The sequence below is a fragment of the Dasypus novemcinctus genome, chromosome X (assembly GCF_030445035.2).
Source record: "Dasypus novemcinctus isolate mDasNov1 chromosome X, mDasNov1.1.hap2, whole genome shotgun sequence".
In the NCBI taxonomy this organism is placed as follows: domain Eukaryota; kingdom Metazoa; phylum Chordata; class Mammalia; order Cingulata; family Dasypodidae; genus Dasypus; species Dasypus novemcinctus.
The window spans coordinates 142,707,742-142,723,674 of NC_080704.1; positions in this window are offsets into that span (position 1 = coordinate 142,707,742).

Sequence of the window (15,933 nt, forward strand, 5' to 3'; positions counted from 1 at the left end):
GTACCAAACAGGACAACTCCAAATCCTGAAAATGCCCCCAAATCATGTCTCTTCTTCCCTCTCCCTACCATCAACAGCTACCTTGGCCAATTTCTCCACATCAATAGTACAATTTCTTCCCTTACTAATTACAATAGATCCCCAGCAGAACACCAGAGAGTCCACTCTAATCCATATTCTATTCCTCCATCCTGTGGACCCTGGGATGGTTAGGTCTAGGACCCCTCTACATCAGGAGGGGGCTTAGGTTCCACATGGATGATGGGTGCAATTCTGCTTGCAGTTGTAGACATTCTTCTCCTTGTTGTGGTGGTTGACCTTCTTTACCTCCCTGTTAACTGGCCATGGTAAGTCCAATAAATCAGAGGGTAGGAGTTGCAAGTGTGCTGAGCCTCAGGGCCTGGCTGTCACAGGGACAGTCCAGAGATTCAGGTCTCCTGAGTATACACCAAGAAGAGTCATGTATAGAAAGGTCATGTCTGAGTCCAACTCCATCACACTCAGGAATACAATTTCCAAAGTAGGGCCAACTGATATGGCACAGAACTTCAGAGCCATCAGCCATTAACATTTAATGTTATTACTGTAAAGATATTACTTACTTAATTCATTTTGTCCTTTAGCTCTCTATTGACATATTATATTGTTTGTCCTCTTATCATTTAGCATACCATTCCTAATAATTTTCATTTCTACATTCTATTCCAAATCTCTCACCCTTGTTTTATTCCTTTCAGGCTGCAGCACTCCCTTTAATATCTCCTGTAATTCTGGTTTTTGGTAACATATTCTTTCAGATTTATTTCTCTGTGAAGGCTTTGAACTCACCTTCATTTTTTTTTAAGATTTATTTATTTCTCTCCCCTCCCACCCCTGTTGTCTGTTCTCTGTGTCCACCTGCTGCATCTTCTTCGTCCACTTCTGTTGTCATCACCAGCACAGGAATCTTTGTGTTTCTTTTTGTTTCATCATCTTGTTGTGTCAGCTCTTTGTGTGTGTGGTGCCACTCCTGGGCACCCTGCACTCCCTTTCGCTCTGGGTGGCTCTCCTTACAGGGTGCACTCCCGGCACGTGGGGCTCCCCTATGCAGGGGACAACCCTGCGTGGCTTGGCACTCCTTGCGCGCATCAGCACCACACATGGGCCAGCTCCACATGGGTCAAGAAGGCCCGGGGTTTGAACTGCGGACCTCCCATGTGGTAGACAGACGCCCTAACCACTGGGCCAAGTCTGCTGCCTCACCATCATTTTTGAAGGACAGTTTTGCCAGATACAGAATTCTTCGCTGGATTTTTTTTTTCCTCCAGTATCTTAAATACATCCTACTACTTTCTTCTCTATTCCATTGTCTCTGCTGAGAGGTCAGTGCTTAATCTTTGATAGTTTCCCTTGTATAGAATGTTTTGCTTTTCTCTTGGTACTTTCAGGATCCTCCCATTATCTCTGGAATTTGTAATTCTGAAAAATCAGTGTCTCAGTGTAAGCCTATTAAGATTTATTCTTTTGACGTTGTGTTGTCCTTCTTATATATTGATATTTATCTCTTTCATAAGGGTTGGGAAGTTTCAGATCATTATTTCTGCAAATATATTTTCTGTCCCTTTTCCATTCTCTTCTCCTTTTCAGCCACCAACAATGCAAATATTCATGCATTTCACATTGCCATTCAATTCTCTGAGACTGTTCCATTTTTTCCCATTATCTTCTCTGTCTGTTCTCTTCTTCTTTCAAGTTCAGATGCTCTGTCCTCAAAATCACTAATTTTGTATTTGAGCAATTCAAATCTGCACTTATGTGACTCTACTGGATTTTTAATATCATCAACTTTGTATTTCATTCTCATATCATCTGTTACTTATCTTTGCAGCATTTAAATTTTTCTTTATGCTCATCTGGATTCTTGTTACTATCCTTTATTTCTTCAGTCATATTTTCTTTGAAGTCTTTGAATTGATTTAGGATAGTTATGCATTTATCACTAATTAATTGTCTTAAATCCTGTATCTCTTCAAGACATTTGTTCATTTGTTCCTTTGTTCCTTTGGCTGGGCCATTTCTTCCTCTTTCCTAGTATAGTATGTAAGTTTTTGCTGATATCCATGTATCTGAATATTTTTATGTAATTACTCTCCTGGCCAATTCTTTCCTCTTGCCTATTTTTTTAAATTAACAGATCTTCTTTGATATTTGTTTTAATTTATTCTATGTCACATATGTTCTGTCAGAGGTTAGGATACAGAAACAATGGAAAATTTTTTCCCTTCAATTTGCAGACTAGTCAGTAGATGGAGCTTGTTGGCGCCCCTTTCCATGGACTTCATACAGTCTTGACTTTCCTTTGTTCCTGTATTGACTCTCTTGAGAGGATATTCAAAGTCAGCTGTTTGGGCTGAATTCAGAGGAAAATCCACACAGCTCTCCCTCTTTTTCACTTGAAACACCTGGCAGGGAAGAATTTGACTCTTACCTTCTCATTCAGCTGCAGGGGACCAGGGATTTTACTACAGCTTAATATATTTGCCACCATGAGGTTTTGGAAACTCATGCTTGTTATTTTAAATGCTTTGTCTCTCTGTCCTTCACTCTCCTTGGAGTTGTGCATTCCTGTCCTTGTCTGCTGATCCCCAAATCAGGTCCTGTGAAGTTTTAGTCATTTTATCCATAAATTTTTGGAGAATATTTACCCCTGACAATTTTTCTGGAGTGATCTTGGAGATGACTCTGTATCCCATCAGTTTTGATATGTTGTGTTCTTGTTTTCATTCATCTCAAGATATGTACTGATTTCACTTGCAATTTCTTCTTTGACCCACTAATTATTTTAGAGTGTGTTAGTTAATCTCCCTTTACTTGTGAATTTTCCCTTTTACTACCTGTTGTTCATTTTCATTTTCATTATATTATGATCAAGGAAAGACCTTTGTATAATTGTGATCTTTCAAATTTTTTTATTGATTTTTTTATTGATTTTGTAAAAATATTACATTTAAAAAACAATATGAGGTCCCATTCAACCCCACCACCCCCACCCTACCACTCCCCACCAAGCAACACTCATTCCCATCATCATGATACATCCATTGCATTTGGTAAGTACATCTCTGGGCATCTCTGCACCTCATGGTCAAAGGTCCACATCATGGCCCATACTCTCCCACATGCCATCCAGTGGGCCCTGGGAGGATTTACAATGTCTGGTGATTGCCCCTGCAGCACCATCCAGGGCAACTCTAAGTAACAAAGGCGCCTCCACATCTCATCTCTTCCTGCCATTCCCCATACCCATATCAGCCACCATGTCCACTTTTCCCACTCCACTCCAATGCCACCTTTTTTCTGTGGACCTTGGATTGGTTATGTCTGTGGTATCTCTATGTCAAGAGGAGGCTCAGATTCCACATGGATACTGGATGCAATCCTCCTGCTTTCAGTTGTAGGTATTCTAGGCTCCATGGTGTAGTGGTTGTCCTTCCTCAACTTCATCTTAGCTGAGTGAGGTGAGTCCAATAAATCAGATTGTAAGAGCTGAAGTCTGTTGAGGCTCAGGACCTGGTTATCATATTGTCAGTACAGAGATTCAAATCCCCTAAATATATCTTAAACCCCAACACCAAATACAATTCCAGTAAAGTAGCATGAAACTCTTATGAAAACAGATCCCATCTGAGTCCAGTTTCATCACGCAGAAACACCAGCTCCAAAGAAGGGCCATCTGACATGGCAGTGAACCCCATCTGCCATGACCATAGAGCCGGTGGGTCTCTCTAACCCTCAAAGGAACCAATACCTGGGGTTGTATCTACTTTATCTGTCTCTTAGATTCTGCTCAGTTGTGCATAAGGACAATCCTTCTGACAGCCTCCAGACTCTTTTTTAGAGACTCATAGCCATATAAACTCATTTCTCCTTTCCATTTCCCCCTTTACATTAGGTCAAACAGCGTTTTAAAGTCATGTTATTATATGTAGACAGGGATATTCTGCTATATCCACATTGAACCTTCAATTCAAGGTCATTTTCCAGTTGCATCATCAGTTGGTACTTGATAGTGATCCCTCGGTGCCAGCGAGGCTCATCCCCGGGTGTCATGTCCCACGCTGGGGGGAAGGCATTGCATTTACATGCAGAGTTTGGCTTCGAGACTGGACACATTTGAGTAACATAAAGGCTGTCAGGAGGAAATTCCCAGGCACAGTGCTGCTCTAGGCCTTGTTCTTATTTCAGGCATATAGGCTCACAAGCATAGTCATTAGTATCATGCTCTCACTGTTGGACCCTCATTCCTTCCTGGTCCTTACCTTTGCACCTGGGGGACTGCCGCTGCTCCCCTAGTGACCACGACAGAGCACCCCCGGCAAGGAACCCAGTACCCCCCCAGCTGTAGTTTTTAATTGTTGCCACTATGAGTATATCCAAACATTACCATGCACCCTGGACATATGCCCTGTACAGCTCCCTGTAAGCCATATATCACCTGTCAATAGTATCCTATACCAGTATTCCTCCGCTGCCATTGTTGAACCACTCTGTGATCCAAAACTCCTGAAAATTGAAGTCCAATATAATGTAAGGATCCCTTACTAGTAAAATGGCATAGAGCGATGGGTTTAAAGGTTAGTTATAGAATAGATTTTGACTTGGAATAATTCTACATCCTATCTCTTTCTTTTTCTTTTTTTCCCTAATTATTGAACTTCTATTCACAAGAGCCCTAGACCACAGTAATTCATATATACAATATGCAATACTCCCACACATCCACCGTAAAACCTTTTCCCTTGCACAGCGATATTCTAATACCTTATTCATATCATATTTACTTACAGTGCTGTAGAGATTCTGTGACAATAGCTTTCAAACAAAATGACATCTGTGCTTACATTGTGGTCCATACATTAGGATATATAGTTTTCTAAATTTTTAGTTACCCTATGTTTTACATTATGGTTTACATTATTAATCTGTCATCCCCTACATGTTTATGGTGTAATAGTACATGTTTTATATCCATCCTTGTGTACTCTCGTAAAAGTCCTCTTTTATCCCACATTTACTTTGGTTCCACACATTTAACATCCATTTTCCCACCCCATTGGCGCCCACAGTGACAGCCAACCTCCGTTTCCTGAGGAGCCACGTCCAGAGATACTTGGAACAGTGTTCAGGGCCTAACTTGCTCAACTGCCCCAATGCCCTGGGAGCCACCCTTTCTCTCGAGGGATACAGTTCCCTCTATTTGATGGCATTAGTCCTCCCCAGGATGTGGGTCCACCCCCACTCTCACTACTTGGGTCTCTATCCAATGGTGCCACACACTCTGGCAAAATGAGCATTCAGACATTCCCCAGGAGCCCGTCCCGCATCAGACGATCCCCTCCAAGCATCCTAAACAGGTAACCCTCTTAATTATATTTTGATATGATTATCTCAGCATTTTACTCTCAACCAACACCTGACACTCTCCTATGTTCGTATGCTACCCCTCCCTCCCCCCACTTTTTGGGCAAGAGTACCCATCTGCCTGTCGCCAGCCCCCCTCAAACCCCCAAAACCCCCCCAAAAGGCAACCCCTTGCCCCAATTTTATCTCTTCTTTGTGCTCATACTTACCGCCAGCTCGTCATAAATTCCACCCCTGGAGACGTCGGCTCACATCCTTCCTCCACCCCCCAATTTCCTGTAAGCCTATCGTTCAGTCTCTAGCTCTCTGAGGCAGCTTTCTTATTTCATATCATTGAGGTCATGTAGTGTTTGTCCTTCAATGCCTGGGTTGCTTCACTCAACATAAGGTTCTCAAGATTCATCTATGTTATCACGTGTGTTTGTAGTGTATTTGTTCTTACAGCTGAGTAGTATTCCATTGTGTGTATATACCACATTTTATTGATCCACTCATCTGTTGATGGGCATTTGGGTTGATTCCAACTTTTGGCGATAGTGAACAAAGCTGCTATGAACATTGGTGTACATATATCGGTTTGTGTCCTTGTTTTCAGTTCTGCTGGGTATATACCCAGCAGTGGTATTGCTGGGTCATATGGCAAATCTATGGCTAGTTTTTTGAGAAACCGCCATACTGTCCTCCAGAATGTTTGGATCCTTCTGCATTCCCACCAGCAGTGGATGAGTGTTCCCCTTTCTTCACATCCTCTCCAGCATTTGTATTCTTCTGTTTTTTTCATAGCAGCGAATCTTATGGGAGTAAGAGGGTATCTCATTGTAGTTTTGATTTGCATTTCCCTGATAGCTAGAGATTTGGAGCATTTTTTCATGTGCTTTTTAGCCATTTGTATTTCTTCTTTGGAGAAGTGTCTGTTTAAATCTTTTTCCCATTTTTTAAATGGGTTGTTTATCTTTTTATTTTCAATATATAGGAGTTCTTTATATATGCAAATTATAAGTTTCTTATCAGATATATGGTTGCCAAATATTTTCTCCCACTGTGTGGGTTTCCTTTTTACTTTCTTGACAAACTCTTTTGAGGTGCAGAAGGCTTTAATTTTGAGGAAGTCCCATTTATCTATCAGTTCTTTTGATGCTCGTGCTTTTGGTGTGATATTCATGAAGCCATTTCCTACTACAAGGTCCTGTAGATGTTTCCCTACATTACTTTCCAAGGTTTTTATGGTCTTGGCTCTTATATTTAGGTCTTTGATCCATCTTGAGTTGATCTTTGTATAAAGTGTGAGATGGTAATCCTCTTTCATTCTTCTACATATGGCTATCCATTTCTCCAGTCACCATTTGTTAAATAGGCCACTCTCTCCCAGTTGAGAGGGTTTGGTGGCTTTATCTAATATTATATGGCTATATATGTGAGGTTCTATATAAGAGCTTTCAATTCAATTCCATTGGTCTGTGTGTCTCTCCTTATGCCAATACCATGCTGTTTTCACTACTGTAGCTTTGTAGTATGTTTTGAAGTTAGGTAGTGTGATTCCTCCAATTTCGTTTTTCTTTTTCAATATGTCTTTGGCTATTCAGGGTGTCTTTCCTTTCCAAATAAATTTCACAGTTAGTTTTTCTAGTTCCTTATAGAAGACTGTGTTGATTTTATTGGGATTGCAATGAAGGTGTAGATCAGTATTGGTAGGATAGATATCTTAATAATATTCAGTCTTCCTATCCATGAACAAGGAATATTTTTCCATTTATTTCGGTCTTTTTTGATTTCCTTGAACAGTCTTGTAGAGTTCTCGGTGTATAAGTTTTTTACCTCTTTAGTTAAATTTATTCCTAAGTATTTGATTTTTTACTTTACTATTGTGAATTGTATTTGTTTCTTGATTTTCTCCTGATCTTGCTCATTGTTGGTGTACAGAAATGCTACTGATTTTTGCACACTGATCTTATAACCTGCGACTTTACTAAACTCATTTATGAGTTCTAGAATCTTTGTTGGAGACCTCTCAGGGTTTTCTATGTATAGGATCATGTCATCTGCAAATAATGAAATTTTGACTTCTTCCTTTCCAATTTGAATGCCTTTTATATCTGGTTCTTGCATCAGTGCTCGAGCAAGTACTTCTAAGACAATGTTAAATAGGAGCAGAGACAAGGGGCATCCTTGTCTTGTTCCTGAGTTTAAAGGGAAGGATTTTAGGATTTCTCCATTGTAAACAATGTTGGCTGTAGGTTTTTCGTATATACTCTCTATCATGTTCAAAAAATTTCCTTGTATGCCAATCTTTTGGAGTGTTTTTATGAGGAAAGGGTGCTGTGTTTTGTCAAATGCTTTTTCTGCATCTATGGATATAATCATGTGATTTTTCTCCTTCATTCTGTTTATATGGTGTATTACGTTGATTGATTTTCTTATGTTGAACCATCCTTGCATACCTGGAATATATCCCACTCAGTCGTGGTGTATAATTCGTTTAATGTGCTGTTGAATACGATTAGCAAGTATTTTGTTAAGTATTTTTGCATCTAGGTTCATTAGAGAAATTGGTCTGTAATATTCCTTTCTTGTGATGTCTTCGTTTGGCTTTGGTACTAGGGTAATGTTGGTATCATAGAAGGAGTTGGGTATTGTTCTTTCTGTTTCGATTTTTTGTAATAGTTTCAGCAGGATTGGTGTCAGTTTTTTCCGGAATGTTTTGTAGAATTCACCTGTGAAGCCATCTGCCCGTGGGCTCTTCTTAGTTGGGAGATTTTTAATAACTGATTCTATCTCTCTGCTTGGATTGGTTTGTTAAGATCATCAATTTCTTCTTTTGTCAATATGGGCTGCTTATGTGTTTCTAGGAATTTGTCAATTTCCTCTAGATTGTCATTTTTGTTGGAATATAGTTTATATGGTGTATTACATTGATTGATTTTCTTATGTTGAACCATCCTTGCATACCTGGGATAAATCCCACTTGGTCATGGTGTATAATTCGTTTAATGTGTTGTTGAATACGATTAGCAAGTATTTTGTTAAGTATTTTTGAGTCTAGGTTCATTAGAGAAATTGGTCTGTAATTTTCCATTCTTGTGGTGTCTTTTTTTGGCTTTTGTACTAGGGTAATTTTGGCATCATAGAAGGAGTTCGGCAATGTTCCTTCTGTTTCGATTTTTTGGAATAGTTTCAGCAGGATTGGTGTTAGTTCCTTCCAGAATGTTTTGTAAAATTCACCTGTGAAGCTGTCTGGCCCTGGGCTCTTCTTAGTTGGGAGATTTTTAATGACTGATTCTATCTCTCTGCTTGTGATTGGTCTGTTAAGATCATCAATTTCTTCTTTCATCAATATGGGCTGCTTATGTGTTTCTAAGAATTTGTCTATTTCCTCTAAATTGTCATTTTTGCTGGAATATAGTGTTTCAAAGTATCCTCTTATCATAGTCTTTATTTCTGTGGGGTCAGTGCTGATATCGTCTTTCTCATTTCTTATTTTGTGTATTTGCATCGTCTCTCTTTTTTTCTTTGTTAGTCTCGCTAAAGGTTTGTCAATGTTGTTGATCTTCTCAAAAAACCAGCTCTTGGTCTTGTTTATCTTTTTAAGTCGCTTTCTTATTTTCTATTCCATTTAGTTCTGATCTTATGTTTGTTATTTCCTTCCTTCTTCTTCCTATTGGGTTACTTTGTTGTTGTTTGTCTAATTCCTTCAAATGTGCAGTTAGTTTCTCAATTTTTGCTCTTTCTTCTTTTTTGATATATGAGTTTATGGCTATAAATTTCCCTCTCAGTTCTGCTTTTGCTGCATCCCATAAATTTTGGTATGTTGTATTATCATTATCATTGATTCAAGGTAGTCATTGATTTCTTTTGAGATTTCCTCTTTGAACCACTGTTTTTCTAAGAGTGTTCTGTTTAACTTCCAAATCGTGGTGTGAAACCTGGGCCTCTGTCCCTTGCAAATTTCCAGCTTGACTCCACTGTGGTCAGAGATATTGTTTTGTATGATTTCAGTCTTTCTGAATTCATTCAGCCTTTCTTTGTTGCCTAGCATATGGCCTATCTTGGACAATGATCCATGTGCGCTTGAGAAAATTGTATATCCTGCTGTGTTTGGGTGTAATGATGTATATATGTCTATTAGATCCAGCTCCTCTAATATACTGTTCAAATGTTTTGTTTCTTTAGTGATTCTCTTTTCAGATGTTCTGTCCAGAGTTGATAGTGTTGTATTAAAATCCCCCACTATAATTGTAGATGCATCTATTGTTTCACTTAGTTTTTCCAGTGTTTGCCTCATGTATTTGGAGGCACCCTTGTTAGGAGCATAAATATTTATGATTGTTCGATCTTCTTGACAGATTTTCCCTTTCACTAAAATGTAGTATCCTTCTTTGTCTCTCACAATTGTTTCACATATAAAGTCTATTTTGTCTGATATTAATATAGCTACTCCTGCCTTTTTTTGGTTATTGTTTGCTTGTATGATTGTTTTCCAGCCATTCATTTTCAATCTCCATGTGTCTCTGGGTCTAAGATGTGTCTCTTGTTGACAGCATATGGATGGGTCATATTTCCTTATCCAATGTCCCAGTCTGAATCTTTTGATAGGTGAGTTTAATCCATTGACATTCAGTTTTATTACTTTCAAGGAATTGTTTGTGTTAGCCATATTTTGATTGTATTTGTGTTTATCATATTTTGTATTTTTTTCCTTCTATTTTTTTTTTCTATTTTTGTTGCTCTTATACTCTCCTCCAACTCTGCCTGTCCTGTTTTTTTCCTTTCTTCCTGCAGAACTCCCTTTAGAATTTCTTGAAGGGGAGGTTCCTTGTTGGTATACTCTTTCAGTTTCTGTTTATTTGTGAATATTTTGAACTCTCCATCATGTTTGAATGCTAGTTTAGCTGGATAGAGTATTCTTGTTTGGAAATTTTTTTCCTTTAGTACCTTGACTATATCGTACCACTGCCTTCTTGCCTCCATGGTTTCAGATGAGAAATCAGCACTTAATCTTATGGAGCTTCCCTTGTATGTGATGGTTTTCTTTTCTCTTGCTGCTTTTAGTATTTTCTCTTTATCTTAAGCATTTGATAAATTGACAAGTATATGTCTTGGGGTGGGCCTGTTGAGGTTTATGACTAGTGGAGTGCACTGTGCTTCCTGGATATATACATCTGTCTCTTTCAGTAGATTTGGGATGTTTTCAGCCATTATTTCCTGCAACACTCCTTCTGACTCGTTTCCCTTCTCTTCTCCTTCTGGAATGCCTATAATACATATGTTTGAGCATTTTGCGTTGTCATTCAGGTCCCTGAGTCCAAGCTGGATTTTTCCTATCTTTTTATCGACCCCTTCCACTATCTGTTTGATTTCTGATGTACTGTCTTCCACGTCACTAATTCTCTGCTCTGCCTCTTCTAGTCTGCTGATATTGGCTGCAAGTGTATTTTTGATTTCTTGAACTGTGGTGTTCATTTCCATCATATCTGTTATCTTTTTGCGTATGTCTGCAATTTCCCCTCCAAGTGTTGTCTTCATGTTGTTAACCTCTTTCATTACTTCATCAGATTTGTTGGTCATAAATGTTCTGAGATCTTTCATTGCTTGTGTGAAGTTATGCTCCCCTTCCTGATTTTTAGTTTGTTGATTGCATTCAGCCATGTTTTCCTGATTACTGGTTTGATTTGTAGTTTTTTGTTGCTGTCTGGTCATCATTTTATCTTGATGGGTTTATTCAGTTCCTTAGCTTCTTTGTCTACTCTTGGAGATTACTTAGCTGTTGTTTTTGTGTAAGTGTTATATCTTCTCTTTGTCACTTTGTTCTTCTTATTCTAATTTCCTTTTGCTGGTTAAGTTCACTTTAGAGGAAATTGTTAGTGCCGGGGAAAGGCAATTCTGTAAGCAAGGAAAAAGTGTAAAGTAGTGTTGGTGAAATATGTTAACAAAGCAAGAATATGAGATCTGGGAGGATGGAGGTTAGATTCGTATAAATTGTGTAGAGTTATAGCAGTAGGTAGAGTATCTATTATGAGATAGATGAATGAATATGGGAGGAATATGGTATGCGCTAAAAAGCTATGTTTTCATGAGAGAGGGAAAGAGAAAAGAAAGATAATAGTTTCAAGAGTGGATAACAGACAGAAAACAAAACAGAGCTATTAGAAAATAAGAGTTAGACACTTTGTGGATCAAAGAAAGGGAGGTGTGGGGTGGAATATAGGAGAGACAGTAGATGATGGCAGTTATCAAGATGTAGGAGAGAGGGGATAGTGTTGGTAGCCTAAATCAGTTCACACAGAAATGAGGCAGTGGAGGATGAGAAAACCCAGCAAATGTGAGGTGTTCCCTGCAGCACTTATTGTATAATTGAGTTAAAATAAAATAAGTAGAAAAAAAATTTAAAAAACAAACATAAATAACTGAATAAAAAAAGACTTTAAGGGATACGCTGGGAGAAAAGACTAGGGGATAATGCAATATTAGCAATCAGGACATTAAAAAAAGTAAAAAAATAAGATAAAATGAAAATAAAAACAAAACAAAATGAAACAATAAAGAAAAAATGCAAACGTTGAAGGCTAGGGCATTCAAGGATCTCAGATGGACCTTGGGGCGTGATGGATTCAGGGATGGAAAGTCTGAGTTATTGAAGACACAAGAGGTGTGAGTCTCGGGTATGGACCACCAGAGTTTAGGGGATTCAGACCTGGCAACCTCAAATATGGTCAACAGGAAGCCTAGGAGCCCCACAGTGTAACACAGCCCTCAGGGAGCCCCGCAGCTGGGTGTCAGCCTTATGGGGGAAGTCAGATCCGCAAACTCTATATTATGTTTGAACCCTGCAATTCACTTACTCAGTAGGGTTTGTTTTACTGGGTAAATCGACAATTCAGCTTTTTGACAGCTCCCACCCTGTGATTCCAAAAAACGGCCGGCTCAGGGCGCCTCTACACCGCAGCCAATTTAATGAAGCAGATCTAAAGCCCGCCTTGGGTTGCGCTCCGGTTGGACATGCCGAAAACGGATTCCAAAACCGGAATTCCCAAGCTTCGCGAAATATTCCCCATTCGGCTTCCTGACATGTCCCCCTCCCTCACCGCACCCTGTAACTACCTCCCAATTACGTCCCTTTATTGCTAAGAATCTAATTCCGTTGCAGCTCGGCAGCCAGGCCTGGGGGGCGGGGCTCCAGGCGGAAGCACTATTATTTGTGTCCGCAATCAAAAATTCCCCCGCTTCACAAACCACGGTCTGTCTTCCCAAATCGATTGGCAAAGGCGTCCGTTACCTCTACCTCCCAAGAGCCTGCCCAGGATTCGCGAATTCCCCAGCACCACAGAGCTGCCAAAAGTGCAGCCGGAGCGCCGATACCACAGCTCCACCGCCCCCCCAAGGAGTGAGCAACCCATCTGCCGGTCTCACCTCTGGGCAATAGAAACCAAATTATTTATTATAGACCAATCCTCTCCATTACCTTTCCACCAAATCGATGTCCAGACACTTCCTGGCCTGCAAAAATCCTGAAAAAGCCAAGCCTTGGAGAACCTCCAGCAGTGTCCAGCCTCCTTTCCCAGGAGAGACCGCAAGGCAAGTTCACTCAGCCACCATCTTGCCCCTCTCAGCCTTTCAAAATTTATTGTCATCTGTTTTGTGACACAACATATGGTTTATACTGCAGAAAGTTCATTAGAACTTGAGAAGAACATATAATCTGATGTTTGGTGGTGCATTAACCTGCAAATATCCATGAAGTTCACTTCCTTTATGATAGTCTTCAAGCTATTTTTTTCTTTATTGATGTTCTGCTAAGATATACTATCCATTTATGATACTGGTGTATTGAAATATCCAACTCTTATTGAATAGACATATATTTCTCCCTTCAGATTTGTCAGTGTTTGCCTCTTGTATGTTGGGGCATTTTAGGTTTGTGCATATACATTTATGCTTATTATATCTTGCTACTGAATTTCCCCTTTTATTAATATAATATGTCTTCTCTTTTCTTTAATAACAGTTTTTCTTTTAACATCTGTTTCATCTGTTATAAGTATAGTTGCTCAAGGTTTTTTGTTTGTTTGTTTTTGGTTACAGCATGTGTGGAATTTCTTTAACCACAGTTTCACATTCAATCTATTTATATCACTTGGTCTAAGGACTCTCTTGTAGATAGAACATAGATGGATGATATTTTCTTACCCATTTCACCAGTCTCAGTATTTTGATTGGGGAGTTTAATCCATTAACTTTCGATGTTATTACTGTAAGGTAGTACTTACTTCACCCAATTTTACCTTTGGGTTTCTTTAGTCATATATTGTTTTCACCATTCTTTGTGCACTTTTAGCTTATTTTACTAAAATAATCTCCATTTCTGGACTCTTACTCAAGCTGCTCTCTCCTGTCTTCTCAGATTGTAGCATTCCATTTTGTCTTTCCTGCAAGGCTAATCTCTTGTTTAAAAACTCTCTTTTTGTATTTTTCTTCGAATATTCTAAAATTTCCCTCATTTTGTAATGATAATATTGCTGGATATAAGATTCTTGGCTGGCAGTGTTTCTCTTTCCATAACTTGAATATACCATACCACTGCCTTCCTGTGTCCATGGTTTCTTTTGTTCATATAATAAACTTTATTTTTAAAGTTGTTTTAGATTGCAGAAATGTTATATCAAAAGTTTAAATTATTCCTAAATAACCTACCCGATCTTCCACATTTTTCTCTATTAATAATATTTTACAACACTGTGGTCCAATTATTACAATTGATGAATAAATATTGATGCATTGCTGTTAACCAAGGTCAATAGTTTACCTTATGTTTTATACTTTGAACTGTACAATTATATAGATTTTGACAAATTGTATAATGACCTGTATCTGTTATAGCAATACATGCAGAACAATTCTAATGCTCTGAAATATCCTATGTTAAAATTAAAGTTCCCTCCCCCTCCTCTTAGAAATTCTGGTAAACTCTCTCTTTATATTAACATTATGTGTTCTTCCACTGGTATAATAATAATTTCTCTTTTTCCACATTTGAAACTCATCCCTTATTTTTGTTCATTCTTCAATCTTGAGGATTTGGAATGGCAATGCTCACTCTGCTTCAGAATGTGAGGGGACTTAGATAGTATGTTCCAAATAGAAAGAAATGTTTTGCTTGCAATTGCAGATACTCTGTTTTTTGGCATGGAGGTTTTCCATCATTATCATTTTGTCCATTGTTCTGTGCAAGTCCACTGAACTGGAAATTAGGGATTGGCCGCAAATCTGGTGAGATTCAGGGAAAAACCAACATATGAACCAACTAAAGATTTTTATTTCTGGGACATATATCTAACCCTTCTTTTTTACTTTTTGGAAATCAACACTTAATATTGTGGATATCCATTGTATGTGATGAATCACATTTTTTCTTGATACTTTCAAACATATCTCTTCATCTTTGGCTTTCAGCATTGTGATTAGTATGTCTTAGATTAGGTCTTTCAGATTTATTCATATTGTAGTACACTATTTCTTGGAAATGGATATCTATGTACTTCAATAGATTTGAGAAATTTTCTAACATTATTTCCTCAAATACTCCTTCTGCCATTTTTTCCTTCTTTTCTCAAACAGGGATACTCACGATATCTATTGTCACACATTTCTTATTATATTTGTTTCCCAGATGCCCTATTCAGTTTTTTTTCTGTTCTTTGATCAATTTGTGCCTTTGTGTGATTGTTTCATAGGCCTTGTCTTCAAATTTACTGCTCCTTTCTTCTTCTTCTTCAGATTTACTGTTATATGCCTCCCTTGCATTTTTAATTAATTTTATTTTGCCTTTCATAAACATAAATTCTGCTACTATTCTAAGTATATTTTCAAATTCTTCCTTATACTTACATAGTGTCTTCTTAATATCCTTAAACTCTTTAGCCATTTTATTGTATTTATTAAAGAGATTTGCTTGAATATCTATGATTAGTTGTTTAAAATCCTTTTTGTTAGCAAGAGACTTAGTTTTTTCTTTGACTGGGACATATCTTCCAGGTTCTTCAAATGGATTGTAATTTGTTATTGGTATATAGGCTTATGATTTACTAGTTGTATTTATTCTGAGTACATTTATTTTCTTTAGTCTTGGTTTTTCTATTTGCTTGCCTGGAGAATATGAGGAAGCAATATCCCACTTACTGCCCTTTCCTGGATGGTGTAGAGCCATAGGTGTGCACAACAGTCTTTTCTGTATGGACCAAAATTGATTGCAGTTGCCCAAAGAGGTTGATAAAATACCAACCTGTTCTTGTCCTATTGGGTTTGAGGATGTATCCATATGGGTTCCTAACAATGTAGACCATGTAGGACAAAAGTTACCACAGTTGCCCATAGAGGCTAGTACAAGTCTCCCCAACTTTCCCCCTGATGGAAGGAGACCTGTAGTCCAGGCAGGGGTGGCAATATCGACTGGATTGAACAGATCAAGTCCCTATAGTCACTTCGATTTTCAATCATCCCCATTTCCCTCCATGTCGGGTGCAGAGTTAAAATGGAGGCTAC